The 19,736-nt window shown below is 44.4% G+C and overlaps 1 protein-coding gene and 1 long non-coding RNA gene across 5 annotated transcripts in view; one reads left to right on the plus strand and one right to left on the minus strand.

The window, feature by feature from the left end:
- Positions 1 to 13,657, minus strand: part of SPOP (speckle type BTB/POZ protein) — a 51,645-nt gene extending 37,988 nt beyond the window's left edge. For 2 of the 4 annotated variants that reach the window (XM_006276690.4, XM_014603638.3), the window contains exons 1-2: positions 13,570 to 13,657; positions 10,094 to 10,165 (exon numbers count right to left, since the gene is read on the minus strand). The gene's annotated coding sequence lies outside the window, so the exon portion shown is untranslated. Of the gene's footprint in view, positions 1 to 10,093; positions 10,166 to 12,743; positions 13,038 to 13,569 lie in introns of those variants that run through there. The other 2 variants (XM_019482620.2, XM_019482619.2) reach the window with 2 other exon arrangements.
- A 106-nt stretch (positions 13,658 to 13,763) lies between these two features.
- The window catches only part of LOC132250350 (uncharacterized), a 53,526-nt gene continuing 47,553 nt past the window's right edge, over positions 13,764 to 19,736 (plus strand). The window contains exon 1 of the long non-coding RNA XR_009462021.1: positions 13,764 to 13,848. This is a non-coding gene — a long non-coding RNA (uncharacterized LOC132250350). The remainder of the gene's footprint in view (positions 13,849 to 19,736) is intronic.

Here is a 19,736-nt window from a genome sequence, read left to right on the forward strand (position 1 = left end):
TTGTTAGTACAAGATATTCAGTCGATCTTTAATAAGCAAAAAGAACAGCAAGGACCTCACTTTGTTATAATTTACAATAGGTGTCTAGTTTTTCTCTCCTTATCCCCAAGCCTCAAGAGACCGACTCCTTAACTATGCTTCTCTGTTTGCCTTGGTCTCAAAGAAAAGACTGAATAATTTTTTCTTTTGGCGTTTCCCTGTAATTTTTAAGTTTTCTTCCTACTTTTCTTTCACAAGTTATCAAGTTTTGACAAATCACTGCACAATGTTATATAAATACGGCTACCATTTATCTGCTAGTCACACGTGTGCCGAGACTAGATATTTTAACTGTCAACTCCAAACCACACAGGTTAAATGGGAAATCTTCATTAGCTAATGAATAGGACTTGGATCCCTTTTTAAGAACATAACAAGTGACGTAATGGGTCAGACCAATGGTTCATCTATTCTGTCTCCAACAGTGACAGAAATGGATGCTATACAGGGAGAGCACTGAATCAGGTATTTTCAAGAGTGCTCTATATCCCCCTATTCAGTATCCTCCCTGGCATCTACCATTACTGAGTTAGAGATACCACAGGAAACATCTCCAACCATTGCATTCAACAGCCATTAATAGATCTATCATCCATGAAATTATCTAGTCTTTTTTGGAATCTGGCTATACTATTTGCCTCTCCTGTGGCAATGAATTCTACAAGTTAACTACGCAGTGCATAAAAAAAAGATCTTGTTAGTTTTAAACTTGTCGCCTACTAACTTCAGTGGGTGCCCCCTAGTTCTACTATTCTTGGATTTGGTAAACAACAGTTCCCTGTACAATTAGTCCACATCCCTCATGATTTTATAGATCTTTATCATATCCTTCCCCATCCACCTTCTTCTTTACAAACTGAAAAGTCCTAACATTTTTAGTTTCTTCAGGTACGGTAACTGCTGCTCCATGCCACTGATCATTTTGGTAGCTCTTTTATGTACCTCTTTTAATTCTACTATACCTTGAGATATGGGGACCAGAACTACACACAATATTCAAGATGCAGGCACACCATGCATTTGTATAGTGGCATGATGTTTTCAATTCCCTTCTTAGCAATGCACAACATTTACTGGCTTTTCTGGTCATCGCTGCATACTGAGCTGATGTTTTTAGAAAATTATGCATCTACAATGACTCCAAGGTCTCTTTCCTCAATTGTAACAGCTAGTTCAGAACCCAGCATTGTGTACATATAGTTAGTTACATATACAGTAAAAGTTCTGTTATCCAGCATCTTACAAGCCAGCATGCTCCACTAACCGGCATGCCGGCTTGTAAGATAAAGTGAAATCAGAAGTGCCCACCGTGGCACTTCCGGTTTCTCTGAGCCCCCGTGGCTCGAAGCAAAGCAGCCTGTGCTGACGAGCCCCCAAGGCCCGGGGGCATAACAGGTTGTGCAGGGCTGTGCAGAGACCGTCTCCCTGTTCCGTGGGGCCCGCAGGAGGGCAGCGATGCAACAGAAGGGGCAGTGATGCGACGGAAGGGACGCAGGGACACCCCAGACGCGGCGGGGGAAGTGGTGCCCGCGGCTGCTCAATCAACCAGCATATTTTGTTATCTGGCATCCCCCATTCAGTAACAGAGCTTTTACTGTATCATACTGGGTTCTGAACTAATTGTTAAGATTCAGGAAAGAAACCTTGGGAGTCATTTTCAGACTGGTTGAGGGCAAGTCCATTAAAGAAGGCTTCAAAACATTTAAACACAATATATCATTTGCTTTTAAAGGAGCAATCCTTCAAAACAGTTTTTTAAAAACACTTCTATTCAAGAGACCAAGTTAAAACTTATTTTAAAGTCCTTGTATTCTCTCATTTACTTTGTAAAAGGTAGTACAACCCGATTAGATGCAATTTTATTTTGATTTTGTAATTTCCATAAAAATGCACTGCAATGCTACTTGAAAGAGACTGGGCATCTAACAGCCAACATGTAACTGCAGCAGCAGGACCCTAAACTTCTCAACTTGCACCTGTTAATCAGCATGACTAAACTTTGGAGAAAGATGCTAATAAATTGAGGAAAGATATTAAATAACTGATATCAAAATCAGACAAATTAAAAGTAAAATATTACAATTTTTTTTCTAATTTTCTGTATGATGTACATACAATGGGGACTAAAAACTCTTTACCTGGTTAACTGATACTAATTCAATTATTAACAACTGGTTGAGGTCAAATGCTGTTTACACAACATAAGCTAAGGAAGTGAAGATACCAGGACAGTTGTGTCTGGAGTAGCAACTTAATCCACAAGTTGCTCTAGTCTTGTGTTTCAGAAAGTCATTAAGTGATGCTTAATAAGGATCTGACCTATGCCCTCCCCTAAAAAATATAGTAATAGGTTGTCACACACAAACAGGCAGTCACACACAAACAGGTTAACTCATATCCACATCTGTACCTATGTAAAGCAAATGAAAACTTCTACTCTGATACAATCAAGGACTTTTCTACTGCACTTGGGAGGCAGCCATCACATTTCTGGGACAAAAGCACATCCTCCCTACAAGGTGGCAACCTCTCACCTCACAGGTCAGGAGACTAAACAAGAGCAGAATTAACAGATGCATATGCATACACTGGTAAACACAAAAAAACCCACACAGTGGTCTTCAGAAGCCAAAGCTGTTTCATGATACCCCAGGATCTTGGGGCAGTGACAAGTCAGGGTCGGGGCAGATCCACAAACCATGGCCTGCATGCCCTGTGATGAGTGCGGGTTCCACAAGCAGGAGTGTTCAGGGAGCAGACTGTGGCTCTGCTCCAGTCCTGCCCTATGCTGTCACCATCACAAAGCCCCAGCCTCAGAGCAGCGCCCTTCCCAGTCACACACCTTGTCCAAGCAGCTCCTGGCCAGTCTCCATGGAGACCCCAGGACCATGACAGCATGGGTCTGGGCTGGGCAAGGCCAGGGAAGAGCCCCAGTTCTGCAACCTAGCACTGTCACAGCCCCAGTGCTCCTGAGGCCTTCATGGAGACTGGTCAGGAGCCACATGGGCAGCAGCTGCTGGGAAATGGAATCCAGACGCTGGCCAGATCTGCCATTTTGCCCACCCCTGTTCCAAAAACTCTTGCAGTACTTCCAAAAGATGTTCAGACTCTGGCTCTGGTGGGCCTCAAAAAGAAAAAATTTCCAGAGCTGTGGGGAATAAACTCTCATGGGTTTTCATCTACCAGACTTTGAGTATCGATGATAATTTTAGGTGGCTACTCTCAGCTGAACATAGGGATGACAACGGATATAAGAGAGGTAGTGATCCCTTAGGTGCGTACAGCCCAGACATAGATCATGCCTACTTAATTTATAGCTAGTACCTACTTAATCTGCAATTTTGCAGAAACTGCAAAATTGGGCTTTGTCCATGAAATCCAAGAAAAAAAATTACTAAAAATAAAATGCAGCAGTTCTCATGGCTGCTGTGGCCCAGCCTTGCAGCCCACCGGGCCGGGGGGGGAGAAGGGTGTTGAAATGGAGTGAGGGGAAGCTGCTGGCATGAAAGGGAGTAGGCAAGATGGTGGCTGCCTCCTGCCACTGATCAACTGAGAGGGTTGCCCATAATGTGGCCCTGCCCCACCCAAATCAGCAGTGAGGGGTCACATGATGAACAGCCCTCTGCCAATCAGCGGTGAGGGGTGGATCCATATGATGGATTGCCTCCTCAGCTAATCAATGGCGAGGCCACCAAGGCTCCTCAGCCAGAGGTGCAGAGGAGCCCCTGTCACAATAAGCCCATGAAAATAGCAGCTGGCCCCATAGTCAGCCCATGAAAATCAGCCACCTGCCTCCTCAATTTCAGTAGGTCCCTAGTCATAACCAGAACCTTGAATTGCGCCTGGAAAGCTATTGGGAGCTAGTGCAGATGCTGAAGCACTGGATTTATGTGCTCAAGACAATGTCAGGGGAAAGGCAAGATGAAGATGAAGGGAGCCACAGAACACCAAACCAAGAGACACCCACAAGAACAGCCCAGCCAAGACAGGCGACGAGCACAATAAGTACCCAGGTAAGAGACAAGGGCCTGGATAGTTCTGGGATTGGGGCGGGGGGGCAGTGCACACACCCTCAGGAGGCCTTAAATGCCTCTACACTAATGCTTGTAGTATGGGGAACAAGCAGGAGGAACTTGCCCTCCTGTTAGCTAACACCATCCCAGACATAGTGGGGCTCATTGAAACTTGGTGGGATCCAACACATGACTGGGCAGTAAACATTAAGGGCTATAGGCTGTATACGAGGGGTAGAAAGGGGAGGAAAGGCGGGGGTGTGGCACTCTACGTCAAAGAGCAATACACAACCTCAGCAAACAGCACCAGGTCTGAGGTAGGGCAGACTGAGGTGCTCTGGGTCAGAATACAAGGGGGTCGGGGGGAAAGGGACTTAACGGTGGGGGTCTACCACAGGCCACCCAACCAGGGAGAAGAGCTGGACCGGGAATTCTCAGGTCAGCTTGCAGAGGCAGTTAAGTCAAGGGATGTGATGATCGTGGGTGACCTAAACTATCCGGACATCTGCTGGGAAGAGCAGTCAGCCAGCTCACATAGGTTCCTAGCCGAGTTACAGGACCTCCATCTAACCCAGGAAGTGCACAGTCCCACCAGGGGAAATGCCTTGTTGGACCTGTTCCTGGCCATGGGCAACGACCTGGTGAGTGGACTGCGGGTTCTCAACCACCTGGGGGATAGTGATCATCACCTGCTGGAATTCACCATCCAGTGCAGGGTAGCAAAGGCCTGCAGCAAGGCAGCAGCCCTGGACTTCAGGAGGGCAGACTTCAATGAGGTAAGGAGACTAGTCAGGGAGACATTAAGGTCCCGGAGGGGAGGGGATTTGGGAGTCCAAAAAGAGTGGTTGTTTTTGAAGGAGACGATCCTCCAAGCCCAAAGGGCAACAATCCCCACACAGATCAAAAGGGGCAGGAGTACTCAAAAGCCCCCATGGCTCACCAAAAGCATCCAGGAACATCTCAAAGCCAAAAAGAAGGCGTACACCCAACAGAAGGGAGGGGCCATCACCAAGGAAGATTATACCTTTGTTGCTTAAGATTGTAGGGGGGCTGTAAGGAAGGCTAAGGCGGAGATGGAACTGGGACTAGTGACCCGAATCATAGATAACAAGAAGTTCTTTTTTAGATACATAGGGGGTAAAAAGAAGGTACCGAGTAATGCGGGACACGCTTGGAAATCAGGTGGTTGCATCAGACGACAAAGCTAACCTCTTTAACAGATTCTTTGCTTCCATTTTTCTGAGCAGGGACAGGGACATTCCCCCCACTGGGATCCCGGACGGACCCAGAGGAGGCACAGCTAGGCCCAGGGTCAGTGAGGACCTAGTCAGGGAACTTCTGGTGGGACTAGACATGTTCAAATCAGCAGGTCCTGATGATTTCCACCCCAGAGTGCTAAGGGAATTGGCAGAGGTCATTGTGGGACCCCTGGCACATTTTTACGAGCGCTCGTGGTGCTCTGACGAGGTGCCAGAGGACTGGAAAAGGGCCAATGTGGTCCCCATTCTCAAAAAAGGGAGGAAAGAGGACCCAGGAAACTATAGGCCCGTTAGTCTTACCTCAGTCCTGGGAAAGCTCTTTGAGAAAATTATCCAGGAGCACATCTGCAAGGGACCAGCAGGGGAGATTATACTTAGGGGCAATCAACATGGGTTCATTAGAAGCAGGTCCTGTCAGACCAACCTGGTTGCCTTCTACAAACAGGTTACACAATCCTTGGATGCAGGTGTCACAGTGGACGTAGTCTTTGTGGACTTTAGAAAGGCCTTCGACACTGCCTCTCACCCCATCCTCATTAAAAAAAACTAGGCGACTGTGGTGTTGACGCCTACACGGTCAGATAGGTCGCAAACTGGCTGGAGGGCCGCACCCAGAGAGTGGTGGTGGATGGGTCATTTTCTACCTGGAGGGATGTGGGCAGTGGGGTTCCCCAGTGCTTGGTCCTCAGGCCCACACCGTTCAACATCTTCACCAGCAACTTGGACGAGGGGGTGAAAAGCACCTTGTTCAAATTCACGGATAACACTAAGATGTGGGGAGAAGTGGGCACGCTAGAAGAGAAGGCCAGGCTACAACTAGATCTGGACAAGTTACAGAGGTGGGTGGATAAGAATAGGATGGGTTTCAATATGGACAAGTGCAAGGTACTGCGCCTGGGAAGGAAGAACCAGCAGCATACCTACAGGCTGGGGAACTCCTCTCTCGTCAGCACAGAGGCAGAAAATGATCTTGGAGTCCTTATTGATTCCAAGATGAACATGGGCCGCCAATGTGAGGACGCGGTCAGGAAGGCTAACCGTACCTTGTCATGCATCTACAGATGCATCATGAGCAGGTCCAAGGAGGTGATCCTTCCCCTCTATGCGATATTGGTCAGGCCGCAGTTGGAGTACTGCATCCAGTTCAGGGCACCGCACTTCAGGAGGGATGAGGACAACATTGAGAGGGTCCAGAGGAGGGTCACTCGCATAATCAGGGGGCAGCAGGGTAGGCCCTACGAGGAGAGGCTACGGGACCTGAATCTGTTCAGCCTCCACAAGAGAAGGCTGAGAGGGGATCTGGTGGCCATCTACAACCTGGCCAAGGGGGACCAGCAGGCAATGGGAGAGTCCCTGTTCCCCTGAACACTACCAGGTGTAACAAGGAATAATAACCATAAATTGACTGAGAGTAGGTTCAGGCTAGACATCGGGAGGCACTACTTCAGTCAGGGTGGCCAGGAGCTGGAACTAACTTCCAAGGGAAATGGTGCACGCTCCCCACATTCCTGTCCCTCCCTACCCCATCCAAAAAAAGAGTCTTGCAGTCAACCCCCACCACTACCTTGGTTTTTTCTGGATTCAGTTTTAATTGGCTCACCTGCATCTAGTCCCAAACTGCAACCAAACTGTGAGGCCAGGGTCAGAAGACAAAGAGAGGTACAGCTGGATGCAATGATGGCACCTCACTCCAAATCTCAGCATAATTTCACCCAGTGGCCTTATACACACATTGAACAGGAGGGGCAAGATGGAACTCTGTCTAGGGGACCCCACAGAAAAGGTCCTGAAAGGATGACAAGCACTCGCCCATCACCACCCTCCGAGTCCTCCCTGCTAGGAAAGAACAAAACCAAATAAGAGCAGCGTCATTTAAACACATTATCAATACCTTAAGGTCAAAGGCTGTATCAAAGGCTGCTGAAAGCTCTAGTAAGATCAGCAGGGCACAATTTCCCCTGTTGATCGCTGGGTGCAGATTAACCAAGGACACAACAAGCACAATCTCTGTTGTCTATTCCCGGATGAAAGCTATAAGGGTCCAGAAAAAACGATGGCATCCAGGTATACCTGGAGTTGTCAGGTGACCACCCATTCAATGACCTTCCCCATCAGGGGGAGGATAGAGACAGGGCAATAACTGGCTGGGAATTCAGTATCAAATGATAGTTTGAGTAGAGGCTGGAGAATTGCAGACCTCAGAGTGTCTGGCACCCTGCCCTCCCAAAGCAAGGTTTTTACAAGCCAACATGGGCATGAGTCCAGTTCACAACTAACTGTCCTCATCCCCTACCCCTACCCCACAAGCACATCCTCTGCATCAGTGGGTGATAGCAGTTAAAAACTATCCACGTAAACAGCACAAAACTAAGCTTCCTCAACCTCAAACTCTGACACTGCAGCAAAAGTGGCAGGTCTCCAAGACAGGGCAGACACGGGTGATTTTTAAAGCCTGAAACAGCATAACAAAAAAAAAAAAAAATCACAAATAAACAAATCTACATATATACTATTTAGTAGCCAATTGTATTTTCTCAGCTTCTTGAAGAGCTCATAAAACTTTGAGCAAATTTGTTTCCCCATTGGCTCAAATCACTGACATTCTCTCTCTCTTTTAAACAAGATTCTACTGCTTTGCTTCTTTTTTTTCCTAATAACAGATTCAAATCATCTTTAGACTGTCTCTAACAAATAAATATATTGACTATATTTTTCCCCTTTGCAGTACAAATTGGAACTGACTAAAGGTTTACAAATACCTTAAATCCAGAAAGCCTTTTGTGAACCTCAATAGAAATTAACATAGGTTTACAGTCAACCTATTATTGCATTTTTGTTTCTAAGATTGTTTAATTTCTTCAAATCTTTCTGTGAATCTACTGAAAGACAGCGGTTAAAAGGCAACTGTTAGAGCTATAGGAAAATATACTACAATATATCTAGTATCTTACCCATCTATTAAGACTATTTTTGTGTCAATGTCATCATAAAGTTGTTTAAGATTTGAGATCGCTATTACACACCTATCACAGATTTTCAGGGAAATTAAGCCTGCAGCATAATAATTTCTGTGAACCTCAGTGGAGCCTGCACTAAACCTAGAGAATTTCAGAGGCACAAAAACCAACCTTTGTGGGTTGTTTTTTTTTAAAAGAATGCCATGATTTCAAAGAATGTCATAAACAGATTTACATATTTGATGGTGTAACTATGACTGAATTTAAAGTATAACAGCTACAACAATTAAGACCAGTTAAAACACTTCTGCATTTTGCAGAGTACAATGTGTATAATGAACTACATAAATAACAAGAAAAAGTTTGTAAAAGTAACTTGTGAGCATATTAAATAGCTATACTTAAAGTATAAATACAGTATTTTGCTTTTTGGTGTGTGTGTGTGTGGGGGGGTGTTGCCTAGGCGCTAGGTCCCCAGGGGGAAGAGGGTGGGGCTGGGGGCATGGGGCACATGCAGCAGAGCTAGCCCAGGTGGTGCAGTCAGTGGCTGCCCCCGCAGTACTCTGCATGTGGCCAAGCCTCACCTGTGCCTGCTGGCCTTACCCCCAGCCAGTGCCCACAGCTTCGTGGCACAGTTATCCCCAGTGTGATTGCAGCTGCCCGGGTACTGCTCAGCTCCCCCATCCTCCAGTGGTTCCTCCTCCTGCTGCCCCGGCCGTACTGCTCCAGGCAGAAGAGAAGCTTCAGTTGTGTGGCTTCTGCCCCGGCACATGGGGTTCCAGCTCCCAGCCACCTTCCACTCAGATGCCAGTAGGAGGCTGTTCATCATGCTAGGTGGGCAGAGTAGTTGGGAAGCAGCTGGAGCTGCAGCCCAGCACACTGGGGCACAAGCTGCCTGGCTGAAGCTCCACCCACCCCCACCCAGAGCAGCACAGCAGGGGCAGAAGGAAGAGAAGCAGCTGAACCAGGCACAGCCCCCATCAGGAAGCTGTGCGTGCTAGCCAGGGCCAGCGGGCACAAGTGGGAGTGCACTGCTGGCTGCCCTGGGCAAGATTCAGCCCCATACGGAGCTCTGTGGAGGCAGCCACAGGCGAGATCCATTCAGCTGGAGGGCCAGATCTAGCCCACAGGCCGTATTTTGCCCATCCCTGCCCTAGAGATATACCTAAATTATGTCTAAGCTGATGCTCTCAAGAGGTTATGTTCTTAAGAGGTCAGAACATGGTTAAAAAAGCACTAAAATGCTTTTCAATAAATCCTGTCATCATACGCATTATCTCAGAGGAACTTTTTCTATACCAAGAACAACCAATCTATACTAACAATATACATTCTAGAGTGCACTGTGCAGCTCAGGGTGCTGTGGCTCTGGTTCCAAGCTGGGACTGGAACTGCCACCACAACTGCCTTCTGGACTGGGGTGAAGCAAGTGGCTGGGGGGCACGGGAACCAGGGGGCAGGCAAGGGCAAGTAGCCAGAGGGCAGGCTGCTTCCCCTTCTCTGCCCCCACACATTTCTTTCCCTGCCATACTGGGTGGGTAGGTGGGGACTTATAATTTTCCATGTTAAGAATATAATTATTGGGGGGGGTCATCTTAAATTCGAAGTCATCCTGGATTCAGGTAAATACAGTAGATACTGCTGCTGCTGCAGTTAACACAGCAACACCTAGAATTATTTTCCAGTTAAAGGTTATTGCTTGAATTTTTAATTCCTTTTGTGCTAAGGAGTTCTTTATTAATCTACCACTCCCCAATGCTGCAAGACTTGCTCTGCCACACAGAATATAGTACAATTCCTGTCATCAGCAACAGAAATTACTCACAGAGTAAAAATGAGCTCCCAAGTCTTTTCCAGGCATTTGCTACGCAATCAGTGTTTCTCCATCTTCTCTTTCCTAGAAGTTTGCAAAATAAAAAAATAAATATAAACATAGAAAACAATGTTTCTAGAATCAACTTTCCCTCTCCAAGAATACATGCAGTTTAGTCCTGGGTCAAGAGTAACTATGTGAAATCAAGGATAGAACTTCTGCTAAGTTTTTGGAGAGAGCTACTAAACTGGAAGATTTCTACTGTAATTACTGATGAGCCAATAAAATAAGTTAAGGAAAAATATTAAACACAGATTTGTGTATTTTAATAGTATGCTACACTCCTGTCATGTCATGTCCTTTAAAACTTTAGACCATCCTTCAGCTAGAAGAGTCTAGCTGTACTCTATTCATGTTAGAACATAGTAGCACCACACAAGTTTATGAACTGAATCATGCAGCAAGCAATACTTCTGATTATATTTTAGGATATGAATAAGTTCTGTTAACACAATAAAAATGTGCTCAAATCCCTTTTCATGCTGATCAGCAATCACCAGCAGTCCGAGATTGGACTATTACAGCATGACCTTATATAATATTTCAATTGGGAGAAAACCAAGCCAAAAAGGTAGGGTACAGGGAAGAGGGACCATAGAGGACAGTCACACATTTCCAAACATAAAAATTTAGATGCAGCCATTAAAAACCCATCCTTCCTCCTAGCAAAGTGCAACAGTGCTCCTCATAATTAAAAAAAAGTGTGTCTTTGCCATCTCTAGATCATATTTTATAGAAACAAATTTTCAGGAAGAATTGAAACAGACTGCCTGAAGTTTACAGGTCCAGAACATCAGACAGGCAGTTGAATAGCAAGCCATATAAATTAAATACTGAACAGAAGGGTGTGACAAGAATAAAGCTGCTAAACCCCCTAATTTGTATGCTGTATTTGTATCTAGAAAATTCATACAGTACAACAGACACAATCCACAACAAATCTAACACTGTCCATCTTAAGCCAAGTCTACAGTAGGGAAATTTATGCCAAAAAGTCCTGTTGGTCCTAACACTATAAAGGGGGCCAATAGAAACTGTAATCTAGAGAAGGTTCTGGCAGCTGGAACTCTTTACTTTTCAGTAGGTCTAACTGACCTAGTACTACAAACATCTTCAAACACTGGAGCTTTATCTACAATAAAAGTATAGATTACTTCTAACACCAGCTCAACTGAAGTGGCAGGGGTTTTTTTTTGCTTTTTTTTAAGTGCTCCAGTGTTGACACAGCCTAACTGTAGCCTGTAAGATCAACAATGGCACCACCCGTGGAGGTTGTATTTCAAGCCAAAAGCGTCATGCTGTTTCCCTACACAATTTGTGCACTTGCACAATTCCAGAAGGCTCTGGGAAGGACATGTGACTGATTTGATAAGATTAATAGTTTTCCTGGAATAAATATTTCTGAAGTCAAAAGATCAGATTTTATAGCACTTAATTAAGTTTCTTGGACAGTAATACAGCCAAATAAAAAACTGCATTTTTCTGATTTAGTAACAGGCTGCCAGTTGGCAATGCACTGACACTGCAACGATTCACATCAGATCTCCAGACATATTAATGACAAAAATACCATGAGAGAAGCCACACAGTTCATGTTTTTTCCATAAGTCCCAATGATGCAAAAAACAAACCAGCTCATGTTGGGCATATGGGTAAATAATTTACAGAAACAAACCATATGTATATTCTGTATGTTGTTTTTTTTGCCAAGGACCAATTTACTTTCATAAATCATGTATTTCACAAATAATATGAATGCTTCACAGACCTCTGATACTATATACCTACACTTCTCTGATCTATAATACAGGGAACATTTATAAAAAGAAAGGTGATCACAAGATTTCTTTTCATAAGGCATGATTATGTTCTGAAATCACAAAAGCAAAAACAGACCTAACACACTTCAGTAACTGAAATGTGAAGACATGATGGACATACACATTTTAAAAACAGAATCCTCCTGTTCCAGAAAAAAAACAAGTCTCTCACACACCACAGTTATGCAGATGACAGCAAAAGAATAACTGTTGGCTCCTACAATAACATCGTTCACCAATCAAGGTAGTCCAGGAATTAATGTCAGTACACATAAAAATTAAACCGTATTATACACATATTTAGTTGTGAAAGGGAAACCCTGTTGCCTTTTCACAGAGCATGATGATGATGCACTAACACCATCACAGGCCTGGGACACTCTAAGAGAAGCATCAATACCCAGCCCAGACAAGTTGATATAAAACCCAAGCTTCTTGTTGGTTTAGCCATTTTCCCTGCAGTCCCCACTGCCTTAGCTAATATTGGTGATTTCTCCCCCCACCACTAGTTTTATCACCCAGTCTTCTTGGTTTCCCCCACTCCAGTCCTTGTTCCCCTCCCCCAACTCCTATGCATTGAGCTGATGGCTTGCCTCTTCACCTCCATCCTTGCTGGAAAACTACTAATCTGTCCTTCCTCAGTCTTTATTTAGCTGCTGATTATCTTCTTCCCCACCTACCCTCCCCGCCCCCATTTGTCTCCCTCCTAATTCAGCTGCTCCTTCTCTCTTCCTCCTCATCCTCGTTGACTTAACTCCTGGCCCCTTCCCCAAGGCTCTTACCTCTTGGCCTCAGTCAGTGACTCCTATGGATGCAATTAGCTTTGTTGTACACTGGGGTCGAGAGTCCACGGCACCCTGGCCCAAACAGGTGTAGTGGGTGGGGATAATGCCCCTCCCCCAGGACTCCTGCCCCTCACTTTCTGCAGCCAGCCCCCTGTGAGAATACCAGCAGCTACGGCTCACTATTTGGCAGCATGTCTCCCTTCCCTAATTCCCCCTGCGCAGATGCAGAGGATCATTATTCCGCAAGTCCCTGCAGCAGCGTTCTGCGCAGGCGCCAAATAGGCAGAGAAGCAGAATCCGGCTGTTCTCAGCGCTTCCCTTCAAGGTGCGCATGCGCCATCGCTTGACGCTCCTTCCTCCCCCAACTCAGCCGAACTGCGCAGGCGCACACTCCTTCTGTTAGGACACCGGCTCACACCTCCCTGTGTGACGTAGGCGCTTCCCCCAAGCTCCGCCTGACCCAGTGCGCACGCGCTCTCGCCCCAACACCCGGCTCCGCAATTGCGCATGCGCGAACGCCCCTCCCTGCTCTTTCGCCTGAAAGCGGCTCACTTTGTGGCCGCAGGACGGAGCATGCGCCGTTCTTCCTTGCGCCCGTCAAGCGCCAGTAGCTCACTATTTAGCAGCGAGACGTCGCAGGGCCATTTAGACAGTGGGCCGGGGGCCGGCGGCCGGCGCGCGAGGCTCCCTCGCCCCCAGTCAGGCGGTGTCTCCCCCGGCGGCTGCCGCACACGCGGCCCCAGGGGCGGAGAGGACGGTTCTGCCAGCTCCTCCCTGACGGGTTTTCGAATTTCGCTCGGCCCCCGCTTCCCTCCCGCCTCACCTGCGAGCGGCACCACGGGCTGCTTCCCCTTGTGGTCTCCTCATACTGTCCTAAACTGACACATCCGGGGCTTCCCGGCGACGCCGCCTCTCAGCGCCGCGACGCCACGCTCGGGGGCGGAGAGACGTGGTGCGCATGCGCGGCGCGCAGGCCAGGTGGAGGAAGGCGGGAAGGATGTCGCGTGAGTGCGAGGTGCCGCGTTCGAGTGGGAGAGACGTAGCGCGCATGCGCGGCGCGGAGATGGGGAAGGGCGTCGAATAAGGGGCGAGCGCCAGGCGGGTGAGTGAGAACAAAGGCGTCGTGCTGAGGAGGGGTGGGGCGCAGGAGGGGGAGTGCGTCGAATGAGGAGTGAGTGATAGGTGCCATGCTGGGGGGTGGAGAGAGACCTAAGGCACAGGAGGGATGTGGAGGTGAAAGGGCTGTCAGGGAGGGGACCTGGCTGCACGTTTGCCTCATACACTCCAGCCTCTTGCTCAAGGTCGGTTTAACCTTGACTAAATATGAGGTCCCACTTTGAGCAGAAGATGGACTAGATCAGAGGTTCTCAAACTGGTCCGCAGACCACCGCTGGTCCGTGAGCTCCATTCATGTGGTTCTCAGAAAGTTTGTGGAACGATCGAGAATATCTACTTGTAAGACTACTGATATTAAAATATGAGTTGTGTGCTTTGATTTGTAGAACAAAAAAACGTTTAGTAAGTGGTTCGCTGAGACCCTCAGCAATTTTCAAGTGGTCTGTGGAAAAAAAAAAAGTTTGAGAAGCACTAGAGTAGATGATCTCTTGAAGTCTTTCTCAGCCCTATCCTTATAGGATTCTATGTCTTTTAGATCTCCTGTGTTTGTGCGTCTTCTGTTGTCTTGTCCTCCTCAAACCAGTTTCTTAAGTTTTTTATGAAAAGAGGAAAACCTTGACAGTTAATAGTCCTGTCATTGTCGCTTTACATATCTTGAGTGTGGAGACATTGTCCTGTGATATTCTTTTCCCTCCTTTATTTTTTTTTCTAGAAACGACATTGGTGATATATTTTTGCAGACCAACTATATAATAGGGAAAGATGGTAAACAAGCTTTTCAACGCAAAGTGCCCTTAAAGTCTCGGAAAGAAGTAGAAAGAAATTTAAATACTAAGTAAAACAATTGATTTAAGTGTTGGAGGGATGGTGGGGATTCACTTTCCTTAGAAGTGTTAGGTGTTGGCTGCAGCAGAGGTTGGGGATTGTGACTGGGGTGTGCCAGTGCTCCTGCTGGGACTAAAACCCAGAGGTTGCTGGCTGTAGGATCTTGCCTCTTTACTCAGGGTCAGTCCGGTCATGTCATTTTGGGTCAAGAAGGAATTTTACCCTATGGTCAGATTGGTATGGACTCGGGGCGGGTGGGGTCTTTCTCTGTAGTGGTGCGTTGTGGCCCTCTTCCTTGGATCTCTTAAGTACATTAGCAACCTTTGCAGCAGCAGTACGCTGGCTGCTGTTGTCTCCCTGATTCACTTGTGGTGAATTAAGGTGCTGTACCTTGTGGGTGTGTGACAGGGTTGACAGTGTAGTTTTAGTAGTAGGTTAGACAAGGATTTGTATGAGATAGTTTGGGTAGGGATGATCTTGCCTGTGGCAGGAGATTGGACTAGATGACTTCCAGAGGTCCTTTCCAGCCCTACTTTTCTATAATTCTTTGATTATGTAAATGAGTTTGGTTGCTTAAAAAAGGAGACGGTAAACCTGTGGCAAAGAGAATTTATTAGAAGCAGCTACAGACCAAGTAAAGAGAGATTTGAAATGGAGCCATCTACTTATGTAAAAGAATAAGACCATGCAATAGGGGAAAAAGGTCATTCTTACTAAACTATTTTTTCCCAGATAATCTCCAATTACAGTAAACCAATATGGCTGTACAGCAGTGGTTCTTAACCTTTTTAGTCTCGAGGCATCCCTTGAAAAATACAGCTTTAGCTTTCACTTGTTCTTTTCTTGCTCTCGCTTTTGCTCTCGCTGTCTCATTCTTTCAAGACTTTGGAAACATGATAGAGAAGTTCTTCTGTTACAGAGAACTCAAAAAGATTGCAAAACATTAAAATATTTTTGACTCAATGAATTCCTATTTGAAACATCTGGCTTTGTCTGGTGAATCATCTCTAGGTGTTTGAACACCTAACACTGCTAATATTGCATGGCACAACCCCATCACACTCTTAACAGGAACTCATGGCACCCCAGGGTGCTGTAGCATCTTGATTGAGAATCAGTTGTACAGAAACATCCTAATAAGCAAGTCAACATACAGTACTCCTAAATTATTACAGATCAGCTCCGGGTCCGCTCCAGGTAGCGCACCAGGGAGGGTGCTATCATGGAAGGCATTTAGTCCCTACTAACCTAGCCTGGATTTAAACCAGAATCTTATCGGTTGATACAGGTCTGTAACCTGTTAACAGTGCATAGTCCCTCATCTTATTTTGATTTACAAATGTCACTTAATAAATGCAGAAAAGGGCCATATACAAGTGTAAGGCTTGTTCAGGCAAAATCAGAAGTTTTGGGACCTTGATAATTATAGAGGTTTTCTCCACCCATCCCTAAAATGCAGACATTTCTGCATTGGAAAACCACATTGTTTCTATTAGATGCAAAATTAATTTGTAAGTAGTAACTATTAATGAAAAATTTCCTTTCCAAATGAAATGGCATTTCCTTGTTTCCTTGCAATAAAATGGAGCGTCTAAAACTGACACGCCTGCTCTTAATAGACGTGCACATACTGTTTGATGTTAAGTGCTTAAAGAACTGGGTTCATATTTCAGCTGATAGTACTTCCAGCACCATTACCTCAGTACATCATGCTATGACACTGTTCTGTACTGACCCAGAATAGTGTGGTTTATCTTCCACCAATATTTCCTGCAGCACACTATGCTATCTTGTCAGATGTCTCAATAAGTAATGAACAATTCTTGGACCTTGTTTTTCTTTATTTACATTTAACAAGCTGAAGCCCACAGTGACAAAGCAGCAGATTATGTTGCATTGTCATGACGAAGTCACCTTCAATGTTGATTCTGAAAAATACAGGATTGACATCAGCATTAAAATTTTGTGGGATAAACAGGATTTTATTTTCTTATCGTATTTTTTCCATTCTTTTCATCTTTAGTGTTCCAGTTAGAGACTGTGGGGTCTTCTGCAACAATCTTATAGTCAAAACACAGAGAAGTAAAAATTCTACTGAGAGCAAATGGAGGTTTTCCTTCAGCTCAAATGATACAGCTGCTGCATTTTGATCCATGAGTTTAAATCAAGCAGAGGCAGATTTTTCCCATTTTCAAGACAGTCTATATATCATTTAGCTAAGTTATCTTCTTTTTATAGCTGAAGAAATCTTTACCTTCATGAAGAATCCATGTTTCCCAAAAGGTGCAAAATAAGAAATTAAATTGTAACGTTCCTTTTGAAAATTCAAATACAGAATTCCCTCTAACCCTCCTATGAACTATGTAGAAGACCAAACTATCCTCTGCTCGGTGGCTGTGCAATGGAAAGGGGAAAATAGCATGTTTTGGAAAGAAAAAGTGACATATCTTCAGTATAGAACAGCAATGAGATTCCTTCAATTCCTATGTGGAGGTAACTGTTTGGAGCTTCAGAGTTTGCACAGTGGCAAAGTGATGTGAGTTTTGACACTAGTGTGCATATGGGAGTACTGAACCTTCCAGTACACTCATGTGAGGGATAAATTCCCAGTTCTCATTTGAATAATATGAGACAGGTTGTTGGGTTTTTTTCCTCCATGAAAAAAATGCAGAAAATGCCAGTGTAGAAATGACTTTGGAGGTGTTATTTCTGCAGCCTTTGTGTAAACAAAAGTTTGATTTTATGTGAAGCCGATTTAAACTGATGTCCTTGAAAGAGTTGTATGTAAGAATTTTAAATAGATTGTGCTTTATAAATATTCACTTCCCCTTTGGTTTTAATTATTTTGTTCCTACGTTTTCCCTTTCAATTTACCAAAAATCTAGAAATGTAATTAGAGAGAGGCTGAACTCAGAGAAAGCTGCCAGCATTTCTACATCATGATTAAAAATATCAGCCATCCCTTTAGTGAGAGACTGAAAAACAGGATTCTTATAATTACCATCCCGTTATCCAGGAAAAAATCAGTAACACGTACAGATACAGACTTATTGAAAATGCAGTACTAATTAAAATCTCATATAGACTCCTGATGATCAGGTGGCTATGAAGACAGTTATTTAATTATTTCCTCTATTTGCTATCTTTGTTACAAAAACAAACAAAACCGTTCTAAACAAAGCCCATCTCCAATCACTGGAGAGACTTAATGAGGCTTTTATATATGCAACAGTCAAACAATGGAAGTTATTTGATTCACCTCTCCTTATGCCAGTGGGAAATCTGCATAAATCATTTACCAAACATAGTCCAAAAGAAATGCTTCAGCATATCCACAAGCAATAATGGGCTCATCCTTGGTCTGAGGATAGAGTTGTTGTTTTGTTCTTCTTTTTAAAGTACAGCTTTAAAAAATGAATCTTGGTATTGTACGTTTCACATGTGGCTTCACCATGACATTTTTTAATAACCATAAGTTAGAATTTAATCTAGCATCTATTAGGCTATCCAGTCCCTCCTTCTAGAAGTTCAGGATCCTTCCCCAGCCCAATACAAAGCCTATATTAGATAATTTTGAGATAAGTAATAAACTTCAGTGTAGTTGCTGAATGTTGAGGAAATGGTGAGTGCTGGCTCAGTCTAGTGATCGGAGAGAGAGCTTCTGAGATTGTGATTCTTCCAAGCATGCCTATAAATTAGATCCGGGGTCCCGACATGTGACCTGAAAAGTGTTTGTTTGCAGGCCTGCCAATGAACTTTGCGGTGTTAGCCGTCAGTGCTACATCTGTTGAACATAAAGTATTGCATTGAAACATTTTTGTTATGCAGTTCTCAAAATGATGCCCAACTCATTAAGTTGCCCTCCATGAGCAGAATTTTGGGAATCTCTTCCTTGGATTCTCAAAGGAAAGGAAATCGGGTGAATTTTTTTTCCAGAGAGGTCCTTCTCCTGACCTGAATTCACAAAAGTGTAGGCTAAGATAAAAGGGCTCCAATATTTTTAACTTTTCCTTTATGGGAAATTAAATAGTACTGCAATTAGTACTTACATTTTCAGAATGCTATATAAATAATGGTAGTGAAAGCATGATGTAGCTGTGATGGTCCAGAAATTAGGCAAGAGGCAAGCATTTCTTAGGGTGGTATCTTTTATTAGACCAACTGTGTAGTTAGAATAAAGACCAGCTTTTGAATGCAAAGCCTGATGAAAAATGTCTTGCATTTGAAAGCTTGTCTAACTTTATCCCAACGACATAGCCCAATAAAAGATATCACCTTAAGAAATCTTTGCCTTGTATAAATAATGACTAATCCTCAGTGCCTCATGAGGTGGGAAAGTCAGTCAGGTATTATCTCTCTTTTTAAAAAGTGGAGCAAAGGGAAGTTTAACAATTTAAACTTCAAAGTCATGTAGCAAGTTGGTCCAGATGACTGTAGGATCTAGTAGCATTTGGCACGTAAACCTGTACTACATTGCACATTGACTACATTGCACTACGATGACTACATTGCACAGGGGACATGTTACTTTTAGGGGTGAAGCCCAGCTAGATTCTTAGCTATAAGAAGAGGAGATTATAGGTATGAAGAGAAAGTCAGTGTTTCAAAGTCAGTAGGAACCTGGTACCCCTAATTCACAGATTTTATCTTCAGCTCTTCCACAAACTTACTTTGTAGCCTTGGGCAATTCACGTAACCACTCTTGTGCACCAGTTTGCCCATATCTAGCATCAAGTTAATAGCTCACAAGAGTATTGTGATCCATTAACTGAATGTTTGTAAAAGTTTTGCAATCATTTGATGAAAGACATTCTATAGTTGCTAAGTATTACTGCATGTGGAAAACTATTAGTAGTAAAGCAGGTCTCTTTACATTAATTAGGACTAGATATGCCTTGGGTACAAAAGGTGTATTTAAAACTCAAACCAAAAGAATTGCTAATCCAAGTCTCATAGGAGCAACATAAGCATTACTGCAGAGAATTAGATGTCTAGATCTCAATATAAGAGTAGGATCTTTAAATCACGTTCCAGGATCTGCATATATTA

This window comes from Alligator mississippiensis, chromosome 4, assembly GCF_030867095.1.
Source record: "Alligator mississippiensis isolate rAllMis1 chromosome 4, rAllMis1, whole genome shotgun sequence".
Taxonomy (NCBI): Eukaryota; Metazoa; Chordata; order Crocodylia; family Alligatoridae; genus Alligator; species Alligator mississippiensis.